We start from the raw sequence: 15,667 nt of genomic DNA on the forward strand, positions 1-15,667 counted from the left end.
TCAGGAATTTGAGTTTTGGGGTTGGGGGGTGGTGGCCAGCACCTGAAGAGGGTTTATTTTGGAAGAGATTAGTGTTTCCTAGAGACTATCACTCTAGGTTTGATGAAACACTTTCTCCCGGCCTGTGGCCAGCATCTGGGAAGGATTTATCTTGAAAGAGACGACAGCTATCAATGTACGGCTTTCTTTTTCATTCCCTTTCCCAGGCCATGCTATTTGGGGGTTTTTCATTTTCCGTATCCAATATTCAGCCTCCCCGAGTCACTGGGATTACAGGCGTTCACCACCATGCCCGGCTGGTTCCTTTGTCTTTAAGGTTTGGAAAGCCCTGCTGAGGGGAACAGTAGACAGAATGTAGTCTGATCCAGGCAGGGAGACCTATTTCTCTGGCCCTGCTGCTGCTACTAGTTCAGTTGCTCTACGTTCCTGAGGTCCCAGAAGATCCACCAGGTCTGCAGAGGGCTAGAACCCTCTGCTCTCTGCTAGGACCAAGCTCCCAGGTATCCATGACAACCTGCCAACTTCTGGCTGGCTGGCCTTGCAAACAGATGAGACGAAGGCTGCAGTTAGTTCCCCTCCCACAGCAAGGGCCCTGGGTGTGAATTGAGACATCCAAGGCCACTGTGGCCAGGGGAATTTTTGGTGTCTTCCATTGGGGCCTTAAAAACCCAAATGTGGCTGAATGGGTCTAACCTCTGCTGGAAAAGAAACAGTGATGGGGATGAGGTTGGGATGTGGTGAAGGACATCCTCCTGCCTTAGCCTCCCAAATGAAGCCCGTATCCCCACGGTGAGCTCAGCTTGCTTCGATGGGAATGGTGGACAGCACTTTCTTTGTGACCACCAGTATTGGATCTGTCCTTGTACCTTCACTCCAAACCTTGGCCTAATGAAGCCCCCACTCACATTTACAGCAGGCTGAAAGCTGAAACATGGTATAAAAGTGAGCCTGTCTGCATCTAAAACTCTTGTCCTTGTTCAAGCTTATTGGGCCCATGTTACCTTCAACCCTCTCCAGATCCATAGACCTGTTGTTCTTGTCCATGGAAGATGGTCTGAGGAGTTCCCAGAGATGGTGCATGCTTGACTCAGGACAAGTGGGGTCCTTGGTGTAAATGACAGAAAAGAATTTCAGGACACATCAGTGAGAGACACAGATGGAGATTAATTTAAGAAAGCATACACATATTGAAGGAAGAATACAAGCTATCTCAAGAGAGAGATGATTTGAGGTAAAGCAAGGAATACACTTTCAAGGGACAATGTGGGCCATCTTGAGAGTAAGAAAAGTTTAGGGGGTTCTTGGGCTCTTCTTTTGTGTGTTTTTGTTTGTTTATTTTATGATGCCAGGGATTGAACCCAGGGGTGCTTAACCACTGAGCCCCATCCCCAGCCCTTTTTGATATTTTATTTAGAGACAGGGTCTCGCTGAGTTACTTAGGGCCTCACTAAGTTGCTGAGGCTGGCTTTGAAGTTGCGATCCTCCTGCCTCAGCCTCCCAAGAGGCTGGGATTACAGTAGCTTACACCACTGCGCCTGGCTCTCTGGCTCTTCTTTTAAAGGAAACTTTGTGAGGGATAGGAATGGGAAGGTATGTGGGGATGGCGTCAGTCTGGTGATCATCTTAGGGTCTTATGATCATCTTAGGCAGATAAGGTCTTCATTATCTGATCAGCAAATGATATTGGAAAATCCCTAAGTTATAGATGTCTTATAATATTGTAGCTCTCTTTGCTTAGATCTATTTATTGCATCGTTTATTATCATAAACGAGTAAATTTGCAGTCACTTTAAGATTTACAGCCAGGCATGGTGGCACACACCTGGAATCCCAGCAGCTCAGAAGGCTGAGGCAGGAGGATCGTGAATTCAAAGCCAGCCTCAGCAATTAGCAACTTAGCAAGACCTGTTCTCAAAATAAAAAATAAAAAGGGCTGGGGATGTGGCTCAGTGGTTAAGTGTCTCTGGGTTCAATTCCCAGTACCAAAAAAAAAAAAGATTTACAGATTTCCCAGAAATTTGAGAGTGACCATCCTAGAATGATATACCGAACCGTAAACTAAAATTACATTCCCTTGTCCTTCTTTTGTCTCTTTTTCTCCTCTTCCTCTTCTTCCCCCTCTTTCTTCCATCTACCTCACTCTGGCACCAGGATCTCACCAAGGAAGACCTTCTCCACCTGTGGAATCAACTACTTTTCCCAACTGGAATGTTAGCAAAGAAACTCATCAGACAACCCAGAGGACAAAGGACAACTCCCTTCCACCTGCTCAGCAGGGGTCAGAGACCTCTGAAGTCAAAACTTACTCCAAGGAAAAAAACAGGGTGGGGGGGGCGGGGCAAAGGGACAGGGACTATTACTTTCTTATTGCAATTGACCGACATGTCCCCAAGGAGAAACTTCAGGCAAGACCCTATTGAGATAGAAAAAGACAGAAAGGCCTTCAGCCACTCTGGGGCTCCTGGGGTGGGTTTGCAGCCATGCTAGCTCCGGGTCATGATGCATTTGGTAGCACACAGAAGGGGCAAGAGGAGAGGGGAGGGGTACTAAGTGAGCATGGGAAGCAGAGGTGACCCAGGACACATCTCTGTCTTTACAGGGCATCTAGGAAAGCTCCGTCAGAGGGGGACAGCCAGGAAGGGGCTTCTAATTAAAGGAAAAGACAAAATTCCTCCTTTGGGTTCAGATGCTCAGGTGTCCTCTGTGGGCATTCAGAGGGAGCTCAGATACCAGCCAGATTCTTTTTTTTTTTTTATTTGTTCTGTTTAGCTATACATGACAGTAGAGTGTGTTTTGACCTATCATACATACATGGAGGATCACTTCCCAATCTTGTGGTTGTGCATGATGTGGAATTTCACTGGTCGTGTATTCATATATGAATAGGAAAGTTCTGCCCAATTCATTCTACTATCTTTCCTATTCCCATCCCCACTCCCTACCCTTCATTCCCCTTTGTCTAATCCAATGGACCTCTATTCTTCCTTCCTCACCTTCACTTATTGTGAGTTAGCATCTGTATATCAGAGAGAACATTTGTCCTTTGGTTTTTGGGGACTGGCTTATTTTACTTTGTATAACAGTCTCCAGTTCTATCCATTTACCAGGAAATGCCATAATTACATTCTTCTTTATGGCCGAGTAATATTCCATTGGGTATATGTACCACATTTTCTGTATCCATTCATCTGTTGAAGGGCACCTAGGCTGGTACAATAGTTTAGCTATTGTGAATTGAGCTGCTATAAACATGGATGTGGCTGCATCACTATAGTATGCCGATTTTAAGTCCTTTGGGTATATGCCGAGGAGTGGGATAACTGGGTTAAATGGTGGTTCCATTCCAAGTTTTCTGAGGAATCTCCATACTGATTTCCAGACTCCTTGCACCAATTTGCAATTCCACCAGCAATGTATGAGTGAACCTTTCTCCCCACATCCTCACCAACATGTATTGTTACTCATATTCTTGATAATTGCCATTCTGACTAGAGTGAGATGGAATCTTATAGTAGTTTTGGTTTACATTTCTCTAATTGCTAGAGATGTTGAGCATTTCTTCATATATTTGTCTAAACCAGATTCTATTTCTTTGCCCCCAACCCCCACTTCATATACATACACACAGCACAAGGAGACAAAACCACTGCGCAGGTGCAGACGGTGCAAGTATATCTAGCCTGATACTGAATTAAACAAAGCAAAATGCTTTATCCTGCCAAAAGCACATGTGAGTCCTCTCAACTGTGGGGCCAGGAGCCTGGGCATTTATCCACCAATCCCATTGATGGAGGGCTGCTCCCAGAGGAGATGAGGGCCCGTCCATTTCCCAGCAGTCTCTGGCTACCAGGTAACATGCTGTAGACACACTATCCTAAAGAAAATGTGTTTGCAGCCAAGCATGGTGGCACACCCCTACAATCCCAGTGACTCAGGAGGCTGAGACAGGAGGATTGCAAGTTTGAAGACAGACTGGGCAAGAAAGTGAGACCCTGTCTTCAAATAATAAACAAAAAGGATGGGGATTTAGCTCAGGGATAAAGCACCCCTAGGTTCAATGCCCAGCGCAAAATAAAGAAGGGCAGGGGGAAGAAAGGAAGAAAATTTCTTTTCGATATCATCTCTTACAGCCAACAAGGTGATGGGGTGGGGGAGGGGCACAATGTCTTCTGAAAGCTTTGAGTAGCTAAGCTTCCCCACCTTGGAACTGGTAAAGAAGGGCTGCTTATCAAGGTGACATGGTGCGGGGACAGGTATACAGCCTTGTGCCGCTGGGGACCTGCTCCAGGAGGAGTTGAAGGGTCTCATCCTAGTCTGATACATGAGACTGGTCCTCAGGGTCCACAGGCTGTGGCCACTGGAAACTTTGCCTATTTGGAAGATAGTGATTCACCCTCCAGCCTTTCTGCATTGGGATCACAATTGGCAGACACTTCAGCCTTCCTGGGAGACTTAGCATAAGCACTCCCACCTCTCCCTCCTCCTCACCTTCCGTCTGCCTAGCAGCTCCTGGTGTTTGGATGGATAGCCTCAGTGAAGAGGCTGTGCCGATCCAAATCTGCACCCCACAAACCCGCCAGTCTGCACCCTGACAAACCCAGCCAGTACTACCTTCAGCCGGGGCAAGAGGAAGAAGACAGGGGGCAAGGAGTCACTGGGGCCAAGGAATGTCCTCACCTACAACCATGTTCTAGGTACCTGGCGAAGGATATGGACAATAAGCCCAAAGGGAACTTACATCCCTGTCCCCCCCCCCAAAATGATCCTGCCACCAAAACTCCTCCTATGACCTGGCCCAGTCTGCTGGCTGTCAAAAGGGCTGTCAAAGTCACTAACTCTTCCCATATCCTGGTTCTGCGATAAAACCCAGACTCTAGTGGTGGCCCACCACCATTTTGCCACCAAAAACATGCCCCTCCAGTGTTGAATAAAGCATGGTCAGCCCATGAGGTCTCCCACCATTTTCTTTTTCTATTCTCTTTCATGTGCTTTCACCTGGGACCTCAGAATTCTCCACTCAACAGGGTCTGACCCTACTTCTCATGGTCTGTTCTCCTGAAGGTAGATTGTGACACCGAGGTACACCTGTTAAGTGGCAGCTGTTTACAGAGATGTAGCTTAGACTTGTGGGGTGCTGTGGGCTGGACCCAGTCTTAGAATAAGAAGGAAGCCACAGCACATCTTTTGAGCTGGGGCCAGTCTGTGTCCACACCTTCCATCCCTGAGTGCTGAGGAATACAAGAATTCCAAACTTAAACTTGGCCTTCTGAATTGTTACAAGGTTTATCTGTCAAGATAGGAGGATAGAACATATTTCATCGAACCATGGTCAGCTTGATTCATCACTTTTAAATATGCAGACTTATGGCATGTGGTGCCCCATGTGTCCTCCTTCCCAGATCCCCCAAACAATAGGGGCATGCCCGCGTTTGGCCTACAGGCAGAGATGCTCAAAGGCTCAAAGGGTTAGCAAAGAGCACGGAAGCCTGGGTGAGAATTTGTGAGAGAGCTGGAGTGACAGCTTGGCCCCTGGTCCCCCCGTGTTTCTCTGACTTGCTGGATGGTCTCAGAACAGGCACCTCAGTTCCTCAGCCACACAGAGGACTGGAAACCTTCCATAATCTAATCTAGACCCTTCCAGTGAGGAAAGTGAGGCCCAGAAAGATTTAAGTGGCCTGCTCCTCAGGGTGACAGTTAGGTGGAGGTGGAGCTAGGAATGGTCCTCCTTTCTCTTAGTTCCTAGTTTTTCTGGGGCCCCCCAAAACCAGACACAAACAAACTCCCGGGGGCTACCCCCACTGCCTGCGCGAGATGGGATGGAGGCAGGGCAGTCTGCCTTCTCGTGCCAGACACCCCGAAACTGCCTTAACTGAACACATTCTGTGGCTAACACACGTGACTCCCTTGTTCTTTATTTGCAAGCCATCTTACTTCCCCTGTCTTCTCACTTGCCACCTTCCAGCCCAGCTTTTGGGGCTCGATAGAACAGCTTGGGCTCAGGGGCCTCGTTTCTTGGAACCGGAGTGGGGGAGGGGGAGAAGACAGTGACCTCATTCTGCTGACTCCCAGTGGAATGACGTCATCTCAATTGCAGACCAGGATGCAGTCAGGGTGCAGGCTCGCACCCCCCCTCCAGGCCCGGGGGTGCAGGGCGCGCCGCCACGGTAATGCAGGGGCAATAGGCAGCGAGTCACCAGTCCCGACGTTTCGACCCAGCCCCTCCCTGGTGCCCTCCCTCCCCGGGCTTCGGAGAACTAGTTCAGCTCGCTAGCCCCGGTTGGAAACCACGCGTGACACAGCGGGGGACGGGGGTTCTCCTTAAGGTCACGTTCTTGAGAAACCTCTGCAGCCTCGGCTGGTCACCACCGCCCCAGCCCCAGCCCCAGCCCCAGCCCCACCCCCACCCCGGGGCCAGAGAGCCAGACCCAAGCCCCGCCCCCGCCAAGTCCCGCCCCCGGACCAGCGAGCCAGACCCAAGCCCCGCCCCCGCCAAGCCCCGCCCCGCCTAGCGCGGCCGCCAGAGGGCGCCAAGCTGCCAGAGCTGGGGTGGGGCCGCCTGGCCGGCGCCCGCTCCCGCCCCCGCCGCGACACCCGCACCAGCTGGGCGAGGTGGGGGCAGGGGCTAAGGCTCGGGAAAGTCCCTGGGTGAGTCTGTGCCGGAAACGTTAGTCACCCACCTGCAGCCGCAGAAGGTCGGGCTGCAAGGGGGTTCAGGGCGGGGCCTGATTTGCCAAAGGTCACACCCTGGGGATGGGCTCCCAAGTGTCCTGATCTCCTGACTCTGCAGTGTAGCTCTGAAAGCAGATAATCCCGTGTAAATGAGGAGTTGCTTGAGGGGCTCTTTCTGCCATCCTACTCAACAAAGGGGCTGTGCCAAAACACACCTCCTCGGATCCTCTTCTGAAATCATCGTTCTTTGTAGGTCTCTGTTCATTTCCCACCCTAAGGAACTGAAGCCACTTGAAAAAAAAAACTGCTTCTAGGGGTTAAAGCAATTGTTGAGACTCAGAGGTTTATGAAATAAAGGTTTATTTGCAGTGATACAGACAGGAAAAGGTGAAAGGAGTGGTTCTGGGACAAATTCCCTAAGCCACCAGCAGCATGGCCAGATGGCAGTTGGAAAATGTCTTCCGATCTAAGGTGCCAGGGTGTTGCATAATGAAATTTGGGGAAGACCAATTGTATATATTGAAACTACCGGTAAAAGAGGCTGGACTACGTGAAGCAGGCAAAGTCCTAGGATACATTGGTCCATAAACAGAAGTTTCTGCTGTTTCTTGGTCGGTTGATTCTAAAAGCAGAATGCAGTGCATACAGGACAGGAATGTGAAGCAGTATTCTTTTCTTTTTTCTGTGTTGATTGAGCTGTAAGCTGTCAGTTAAAATAAACTTCATTTATCTCCTTCCTTCCTCCATTCTCTGGTCTGTAACTTAATTTAGGACATCTCCCAATTCTTTTTTTGTTGTTGTTCTTTTTAGTCATACATGACAGTAGAATGTATTTTGACCTATCACACATACATGGAGTATCACTACCCATTCTTGTGGTTGTACGAGATGTAGAGTTTCACTGGTCGTGTATTTATATATGAACATAGGAAAGTTAAGGACATCTCACAATGCATATCACAGATGTGGGGAAGACAAACTACACCACTATCCTTGAACACCTTACTTCAGAAGACAAGCCATCAAAGATACTTGGGTCAATGGAATGCTGAGTGGTAGCCCTGTCCAAAAGTGGGAAAAGCATTGATAAGAAGATTGGTTAATGAATTGATGCACATCAAATAAATTATATTTTTGAGTTCATGAATTTATAATGACAAAAAAAGAAAAACTGTCATCAGTAGACTTTGAAGGTTAGAAAAGCAATAATCTAAAAAGTGCTATCTAAGGGGAAGCATCAAGCGGTTATCTTGCCTCTTGCCTTTTCTTTATAGACTGTATTTCAGGGTAACCAAATGTTGATAAGAGGGAAGTTTTTCTTTATAAAAGAATCACAAGGCTGGGGTGGCGTTGTAACTCAGAGGTAGAGCACCCGCGTAGCATGCATGAGGCACTGGGTTCGTTCCTCAGCACCACATAAAAATAAAATAAAGATATTGTGTCCACCTACAACTAAAAAATAAATGTTTTTTTAAAAAAAAAAAAAAAAAGAATCACAGGGCTGGGCGCAGCCGGCCCATGCCTGTAATCCCAGCAGCTCAGGGGCTGAGGCAGGAAGATCCTCAGTTCAAAGCCAGCCTCAGCAAAATCAAGGCACTAAGTAACTCAGTGAGACCGTATCTAAATACAATACAAAATAGGGCTGAGGGTGTTGCTCAGTGGTCGAGTGCCCCTGAATTCGGTTCCCTGAACCCACCACCACCACACAAAAAAAGAATCAGTCTGCTGGGTGTGGTGGTGCACACCTGTGATCCCACAACTCCAGAGACTGAGGCAGGAGGATCAAAAGTTCAAGGCCAGCCTCAGCAATTTAGTGAGACCCTGTCTCAAAATAAAAAAATAAAAAAGACTGAGGATGTAGGTCAGGAGTACAGCCCTTGCCTAAAAGCATGAGGCCCTGGGTTCCATCCCCAGCACCACAAAAAATAAAATCACATGCCCCTGCATTTGAGACTAGGCTGAGGCTTCCCTTTTGCGACTGCAGACCCATGATCCAGACTAAGGAAGACCCGGACACTTCAGGGCAATGTCAGCCACTTGAGCTGCGGCTATGGTGGCATCTGCAAGCACCCAGGAGGCTGGGGTAATGCTGATGGCATGTATCGCCACAGGATTAACTTGGACAAACATCACCCAGGTTACTTTGGGAAAGTTGGTCTGAGGCATTATCACTTAAAGAGGAACCAGAGCTTTTGCCCAACTGTCAGCCTGGATAAATTGTGGACATCGGTCCGTGAGCAGATGCGAGGAAAGGCTGCCAACACTAGACTGGAGCTGCTGCCATCGCTGAAGTGGTGCGATCGGGTTACTACAAAGTTTGGGGGATGGGAAAGCTCCCAAAGCAGCCATCATGTCATCATGAAGGCCAGATTCTCCAGCAGAAGAGCTGAGAAGATTAAGGGTGTTGGGGGAGCTTGAAGCCACACGGAGTTCCAGGGGTTCATTAAATATGAATAAATACTTTCCAAAAAAAAATCACAGCTACTAGGTGCAGAGGTAATAGAATGAGAAAAAGCACTAAGTTGCTTTGCATGATGGTTCCTGTTGTTTAGTCTTATCACGACCCCTAAATGGCACAACTGGAAGATCACCTGCCTCCTGAGGTGATGTAGTGCAATAGAAATCAAAGTGCCAAACCAAACAAAAAGAACCCAAAGCTTGTCAAGTCTCCAGATCTACCATTGAAAGAAATGCAAGAGATGGAGAAACGTTGGAAGACACCAGGAAGCAGCACCATCAGCCAAATAGAGACTGGAAAGTTCTACAAGACAAATGATCCAGTTTTTTCCAACAAATTCATGGAATGAGGGAGAGAAGGAGGAGGGGAGGTTTCTTAAGTAAAAAAAAAAGACTTCAGAGACATTGACTAATGCAATTTTTAGAGAAATTTAAAACAATAGAAACAAAATGTAGACTGATCCTCATTAATGAACTTTTCAGTTGGATATGAACTTTTCAGTTGGGTATGAACTTTTCAGTTGGGTATGATAATAGTATTATGGTTCTGTGGGTTTTTTGTTTTGTTTAATTATTTATTTATTCTAGTTACTTATACATGACAGAAGAATGCATTTCAACTCATGGAGACACACATGGAGCACAATTTTTCATTTCTCTGATTGTACACAGAGTAGAGTCACACCATTTGTGTCTTCATACATTTACCTAGGGTCATGAAGTCCAGGAAACTGGCAATCAGAACTCTTGAGTTTTATGGTCCATTTCATTCCTTAGGATTTACTGTTTTCTTGTTTGGTTTTTGTTCATTTGTTTAGCTAACCTTAGGAGGTGGCTTATAATAAGCATTCATTTATTTTTTACTCGGAACCCATGACTTTGTACATACTGGGCAAGCGCCCTACCCCTGAGCTACATGCCCAGCCCCCATTTAGCAATAATTTTCTTATGCACAATATATAATTTTTGCCTCTGAGGTCTAAAGCGTCAAGGGATGAACAAATCTGTTTTCCTCATTTAAAACCTGTGAATGTCAATTCTTGGTTGAAGGGAAAAAGAAACTCTGCACTCATTGCTTTATTCTGCCAAAGTCCCCCGACCCCAAGCAAGATCCTTCTCTGACCATTTTGTTTTCCTCTTTTCTAAAATGGAGCTCTTTGACTTCTTCCTAATTAAAGCTTGTGGAAGTACTTTTAAAGAAGATCCTAAGATGTACGATGCTAGAGAAGTGAAAACTATCATTAATTTATTTTAATCATCACGTTAAATACCCACATGGACACACCCACCTCTTCTCCGTTCAGGCAGATTTTTTTGCAAGGGGGTAATTAACAGGGATGATGTCATAACACAGATCGCTGCTTTCATCCTGAAAACTATAAAAGTTTCCAACTACTAACTCCCGAGGAGACTTTACAACGAACTAAATAAGTACAAATCCCCCATATCTAAGTGAAAGCATGGTGGAGAAATCTTTTTTCTTTGTTGACACAAAGAAAATCAAATAAAAAAACAAATAGACATTAAAAGTAGCTCAGTGGGAGAGCACTAGAGCATTTGCCCAGCATCCTTGACCCCAAGTTCAATTCCAAGTACTGAAAAAAAACCTTGCCATCCTGCAGGTAAAACCTGCCAGAGCTCCAGAGGACTGCAGTAGTGTAATAAAGTGCTGGGGTAGCATGTTTGCAAAATCAATGTGACTTCCTCTACAAAGACATCTCCCCCCAAGACATCTGGACCTGCTTTTTTAAAAACAAAAAAATTTTTTGTAGTTGTAGATGGACAAAATGCCTTTATTTATTGGTTTATTTTTATTTGGTGCTGAGAATTGAACCCAATGCCTCACACCGGCTAAGCAAGCGCTCTGCCACTGAACTACACCCCCAGCCCTGTACCTGGTTTTTACATCCTCACCAGGAAGTAAAGAGCTGAAGGATTTTCATCTTCTGGAACCAGGAGAAGGATGCTGAGCAAATTTCCAATCATTAAATGCCAAGTCCTCTGGGAAATAGTTGATCAGTGCATTGACAATTCAGGCCTCAGCTACAATAACACAACTGTTTGAAATACATTGGGTTCAAATCCCCTTGTGGTGGGAAACCCTAGACCCTTTTCTAGTTCTACAGGGACTTGCCTGGGATAGTGGGATGGGGCAGGAGAACCTCACCCGTTACCCGTGACTTCTGGTTCTGCTTTCCAGCTCAATCAGAATTGCCTGTCATCCCATTTCTTGTTTTCTCTCCACCCCACTCACTGAACCCTACCATGTTATAAAGTGCTTTTTCTTCCGTTTCCCCAAAACTCACTCACCAAGGCTGGTGGGAATGATGACAGATGTTTACTGAGAATTTGGAGGCAGTAGCATGATACCATCTCACAGAAGGATGCTGAGGAGAATTGAAATCAAGAGAGAGCCTGCAGCCGGGCATAGTAGTGCACACCTGTAATCAACTCAGGAGGCTGAGGCAGGAGGATCGCGAATTCAAAGCCAGCCTCAGCAAAATTGAGGTGCTAAGCAATTCGTTGAGACCCTGTCTCTAAATAAAATTAAAAAATAAGGTGGAGGATGTGGCTCAGTGGTCAGAGTGCCCCTGAGTTCAATCCCTGGAACAGAGAGAGAGAGAGAGAGAGAGAGAGAGAGAGAGAGAGAGAGAGAGAGAGAGAGAGGAGAGGACTCTTTTTCCCAGAATCCTCAGTCCCCAGAAATGAACCTTCCTTGGCACTTCTTCCATTCAACCCCCTCCCCAGCCACAGGGTGAGGACTTCTGCTCCTTCACTTCCTTTATTCTCTCCCTAGCTCTTTCACCCCAAATACTTCAAATCTCCATTTTTTTCCCCTTAGGCAAAGCAGTCTAACTTTCCTCTTGTCTCATCCCCAGGCCCCCAGCCCTGCTATCTTTCTCTAACCACGATGGCTCATCAGTTTGTCTAACAAAGTCACTTCCCCCCCAAGAATTCTGCTGTGTGTCATTCAGAAATGCTGTGTCAGGCAGCAATTAACAGGAAACCCATCTAACGATACCGTAAATCAACAGTGCCACACATTTTTGGTCTTGGAATTCCTTTACGTTCTTAAAAATTATTGAGGACCCCAATGAGCTTTTTGTTTGTGGGGGTTATATCTATCAATATTTAGTGTCTTAGAAATTCAAACTGAGAATTTTTTTAAAATATGATATTCATTCATTTACTTAAAAATGTCATTCAGGGCTGGGAGGTGTGGCTTAGTGATAGAGTGCTTGCCTAGCATGTGTGAGACACTGGGTTCCACAGAACCACAAAAAAAAAGGGGGGGGGGAGAAAAAAATCATGCATATGCCTATTAGATGTTGATATAATAATCCATTTTTATGAAAAACTTTCCAAATCAAAAAATAAGTGAGAAGGATGACATTATTTTACATTTTTGCAAACCTCTTTCATGTCTGACTTAATAGAGGACTGTTGGATTCCCTACGTGCTTCTCCCATCTATTCAAGAACTTCTGGAAAATTCTACCTAACACTTTTGAGAGAATGATGAAAAAGGCAAATGGCACAATGTCAAAGAAAATCCCCATAAAAGTCATACTACAAACACCCATCTGATGGGGCACAGGTACATAGCTCTTCCAAGATCTGGCTTAACCCAAAGGTAACTTTCCAGACAATAGAGACCTGCCAACAGCAAGATGCAAGTGAGAGTTCAGTACATTGTAACATTAACAAAGAACAAGTTTGACAAGAAAAAGTAAAATAAACCAGTAAATATTTTGAGAAAGAATTGGTACAGGGTGAATGTCAATATCTAGCAACCATCGATGATGGAGAGGAACAGAAAAAAAAATAAAGTGTTTTTTCTTGTTATTGTTTTGTTTTGTTATTGGAGATTGAACCCAAGGGCACTTTACCACTGAACTATGTTCCCAGTTCTTTTTATTTTTTTATTTTATTATTATTATTTTTTTAATTTTTTAAAGAGAGAGAGCAAGAGACAGAGAGAGAATTTTTTATTTTTATTTATTTTATTTTTTTTAGTTTTCAGCAGACACAACATCTTTGTTTGTATGTGGTGCTGAGGATCGAACCCGGGATGCACGCATGCCAGGCAAGCGCACTACCACTTGAGCCACATCCCCAGCCCTCTTTTTATTTTTTGAAACACCATCTCTCTAGGTTGCTTAGGGCCTCACTAAGTTGCTGAAGCTGGTCTCAACAACTTGTGATCCTCCTGCCTCAGCCTCCTAAGTCGCTGGCCTTACAGATGTGTACCACCACTCCAGCCAAAGAACGAAGTTTTGAAAACTAGACTTTTAGCCTCCTTTATCTAAGGACTCAGGATATGGTCCATTGATGGAGCATTTGCTTAGCACACACAGGTCCTCAGTTCCATCCCCAGCACTGGAAGAAAAAAAATCTCCATGTAAGAATTCAAAGTATCTTAGGTTAATAACAGAATTAAATGCAGGAACAAACCAGCTTGTGAAAATCTAGTAGATTGTAAAAGTTAGAAAAAATTCAGAAAAACAGATTAGTGAAGGTTACCTTTTGATCTAATTCAAAGGTGAACAAAGAAGTATTTTAAAAACCTACATACACTCTATAGGTTGTAAGAAGGAACAAATAAAAATTTTAATAATCTTAAAAGGAAATAGAGTATAGTTAAGGTTCATTGATTAAAGTGGTGAATGTGAACGAAGTGAATTAACTTATTCAAAGAAGGCAGCTTAGGGGCTGGGGCTATGGCTCAGCAGTAGAGCACTTGCCTGGCATGTATGAGGCACTGGGTTCAATTCTCAGCACCATATATAAATAAATAAAGGTCTATCAACAACTAAAAAAAACATTTAAAAAAAGAAGGCAGCTTACTGTCTGTTTAAAAATCAAAATCTCACCAGGTGTGATGGTGCACACCTGTAATCCCAGCAAATTGGGAGGCTGAGGTAGGAGGATTGCAAGTTTGAGGCCAACCTCAAGAACTTAGTGAGGCCCTAAGCAAGTTAGTGAGACCCTGTCTCAAAATTTAAAAAAGGGGCTGTGTATGTGGTTCATTGATAAAGTGCCCCTGGTTTCAATCCCTGTACATAAAAAAAAATCAACTTTTGTTTTCTTCAAGAGATATACAAACCCAAAACATTATCCACAGAGTAGCCGTGTAAGAGGATATTCCTATGTGAAGAGAAGAAAAGCTGGGATTACTATTTTAGTAGCAGATAAAGCAGATGTTGAAGCAAAAAGCAGTACAATCAATAAATAAGGTCATTACATAATGGTCAGATGTATATTAAATTAAAACAAAAAGCAAAAATATATATAAAAATCATGAAAATCACAAAAACACTAAACCATTGTGACAAAAACCATAAAAGAAAACGGACAAAGGGGCTGGGGTTGTGGCTCAGTGGTAGAGCGCTTGCCTGGCAAGTGTGAGGCACTGGGTTTGGTTCTCAGCACCATAAATAAATAAATAAATAAATATCCATCAACAAGTAATAAATTATTTTTTTTAAAAAAAAAGAGGCACTTGCTTTGAGCTCCTGCTAAACTAGTACCACCACCGTCTCCTTCCCATTACCGTCATGATTATCTACTGGGATCTCATGAGCTATGATAAGATGCTCTCCAACATTTACAAGATCCAGGAGATTGCAGACCGCCTCTGCCTAGAGGTGGAGGGCAAGATGGTCGGTAGGACAGAGGGTAACATTGATGACTCACTTATTGGTGGAAATGTCTCCACTGAAGGACCTGAGGGCAAAGGTACTGTAAGCACAGTATTCACTGGTGTTGATATTGTCATGAACCATTCCTTGCAGGAAACCATGCTTCACCAAAGAAGCATACAAGAAGTACAAAGATTATGTGAAATCAATCAAAGGCAAATTTGAAGAACAGAAACCAGAGAGGGTAAAACCTTTTAGGACAGGGACTGCAGAACAAATCAAGCACATGTTTTGTAATTTCAAAAATTATCAGTTCTTGCTGGGCACAGTGGCACATGCCTATAATCCCAGTGGCTCAGGAGGCTGAGGCAGGAGGATTGTGAGTTCAAAGCCAGCCTCAGCAAAATCAAGGCACTAAGCAACTCAGCGAGACCCTGTCTCTAAACAAAATACAAAATAGGGCTGGGGATGGGGCTCAGTGGTCAAGTGCCCCTGAATTCAATCCCCAGTACAAAATAAAAAATCTACCAGTTCTTTATTGGTGAAAACATGAATCCAGATGGCATGGTCATTCTCCTGGATTACCATGAGGACGGTATGACTCCACATGATTTTCTTTAAGGATGGTTTAGAAATGGAAAAATGTCCACAAATTTGGCAGTTACTTTGGATCTGTCGTCTGTCATCATAACTGGCTGCTGGTGCTTGTCATCCACACAACACCAGGACTTAAGACAAATGGAACTGATGTCATCTTGAGCGCATTTATTTTGATTGTGATTTATTTGGAGTGGAGGCATTTTTTAAGAAAACATGTCATGTAGGTTGTCTAAAATAAAGTGCATTTAAACTCAAAAAAAGAAAAAAAATTGACAAAAATACAAGAAATAAGGAATTATA

The 15,667-nt window shown here is 44.7% G+C and overlaps 2 pseudogenes; both read left to right on the plus strand.

Moving 5' to 3' along the window:
• The first annotated feature begins 2,382 nt into the window (after positions 1-2,382).
• On the plus strand, positions 2,383-9,087 carry LOC101972471 (large ribosomal subunit protein uL15 pseudogene; annotated as a pseudogene).
• A 5,596-nt stretch (positions 9,088-14,683) lies between these two features.
• LOC101972204 (translationally-controlled tumor protein-like) lies at positions 14,684-15,458 on the plus strand (annotated as a pseudogene).
• Positions 15,459-15,667: the final 209 nt, after the last annotated feature.

This window comes from Ictidomys tridecemlineatus, chromosome X (genome assembly GCF_052094955.1).
Source record: "Ictidomys tridecemlineatus isolate mIctTri1 chromosome X, mIctTri1.hap1, whole genome shotgun sequence".
Classification (NCBI taxonomy): Eukaryota; Metazoa; Chordata; class Mammalia; order Rodentia; family Sciuridae; genus Ictidomys; species Ictidomys tridecemlineatus.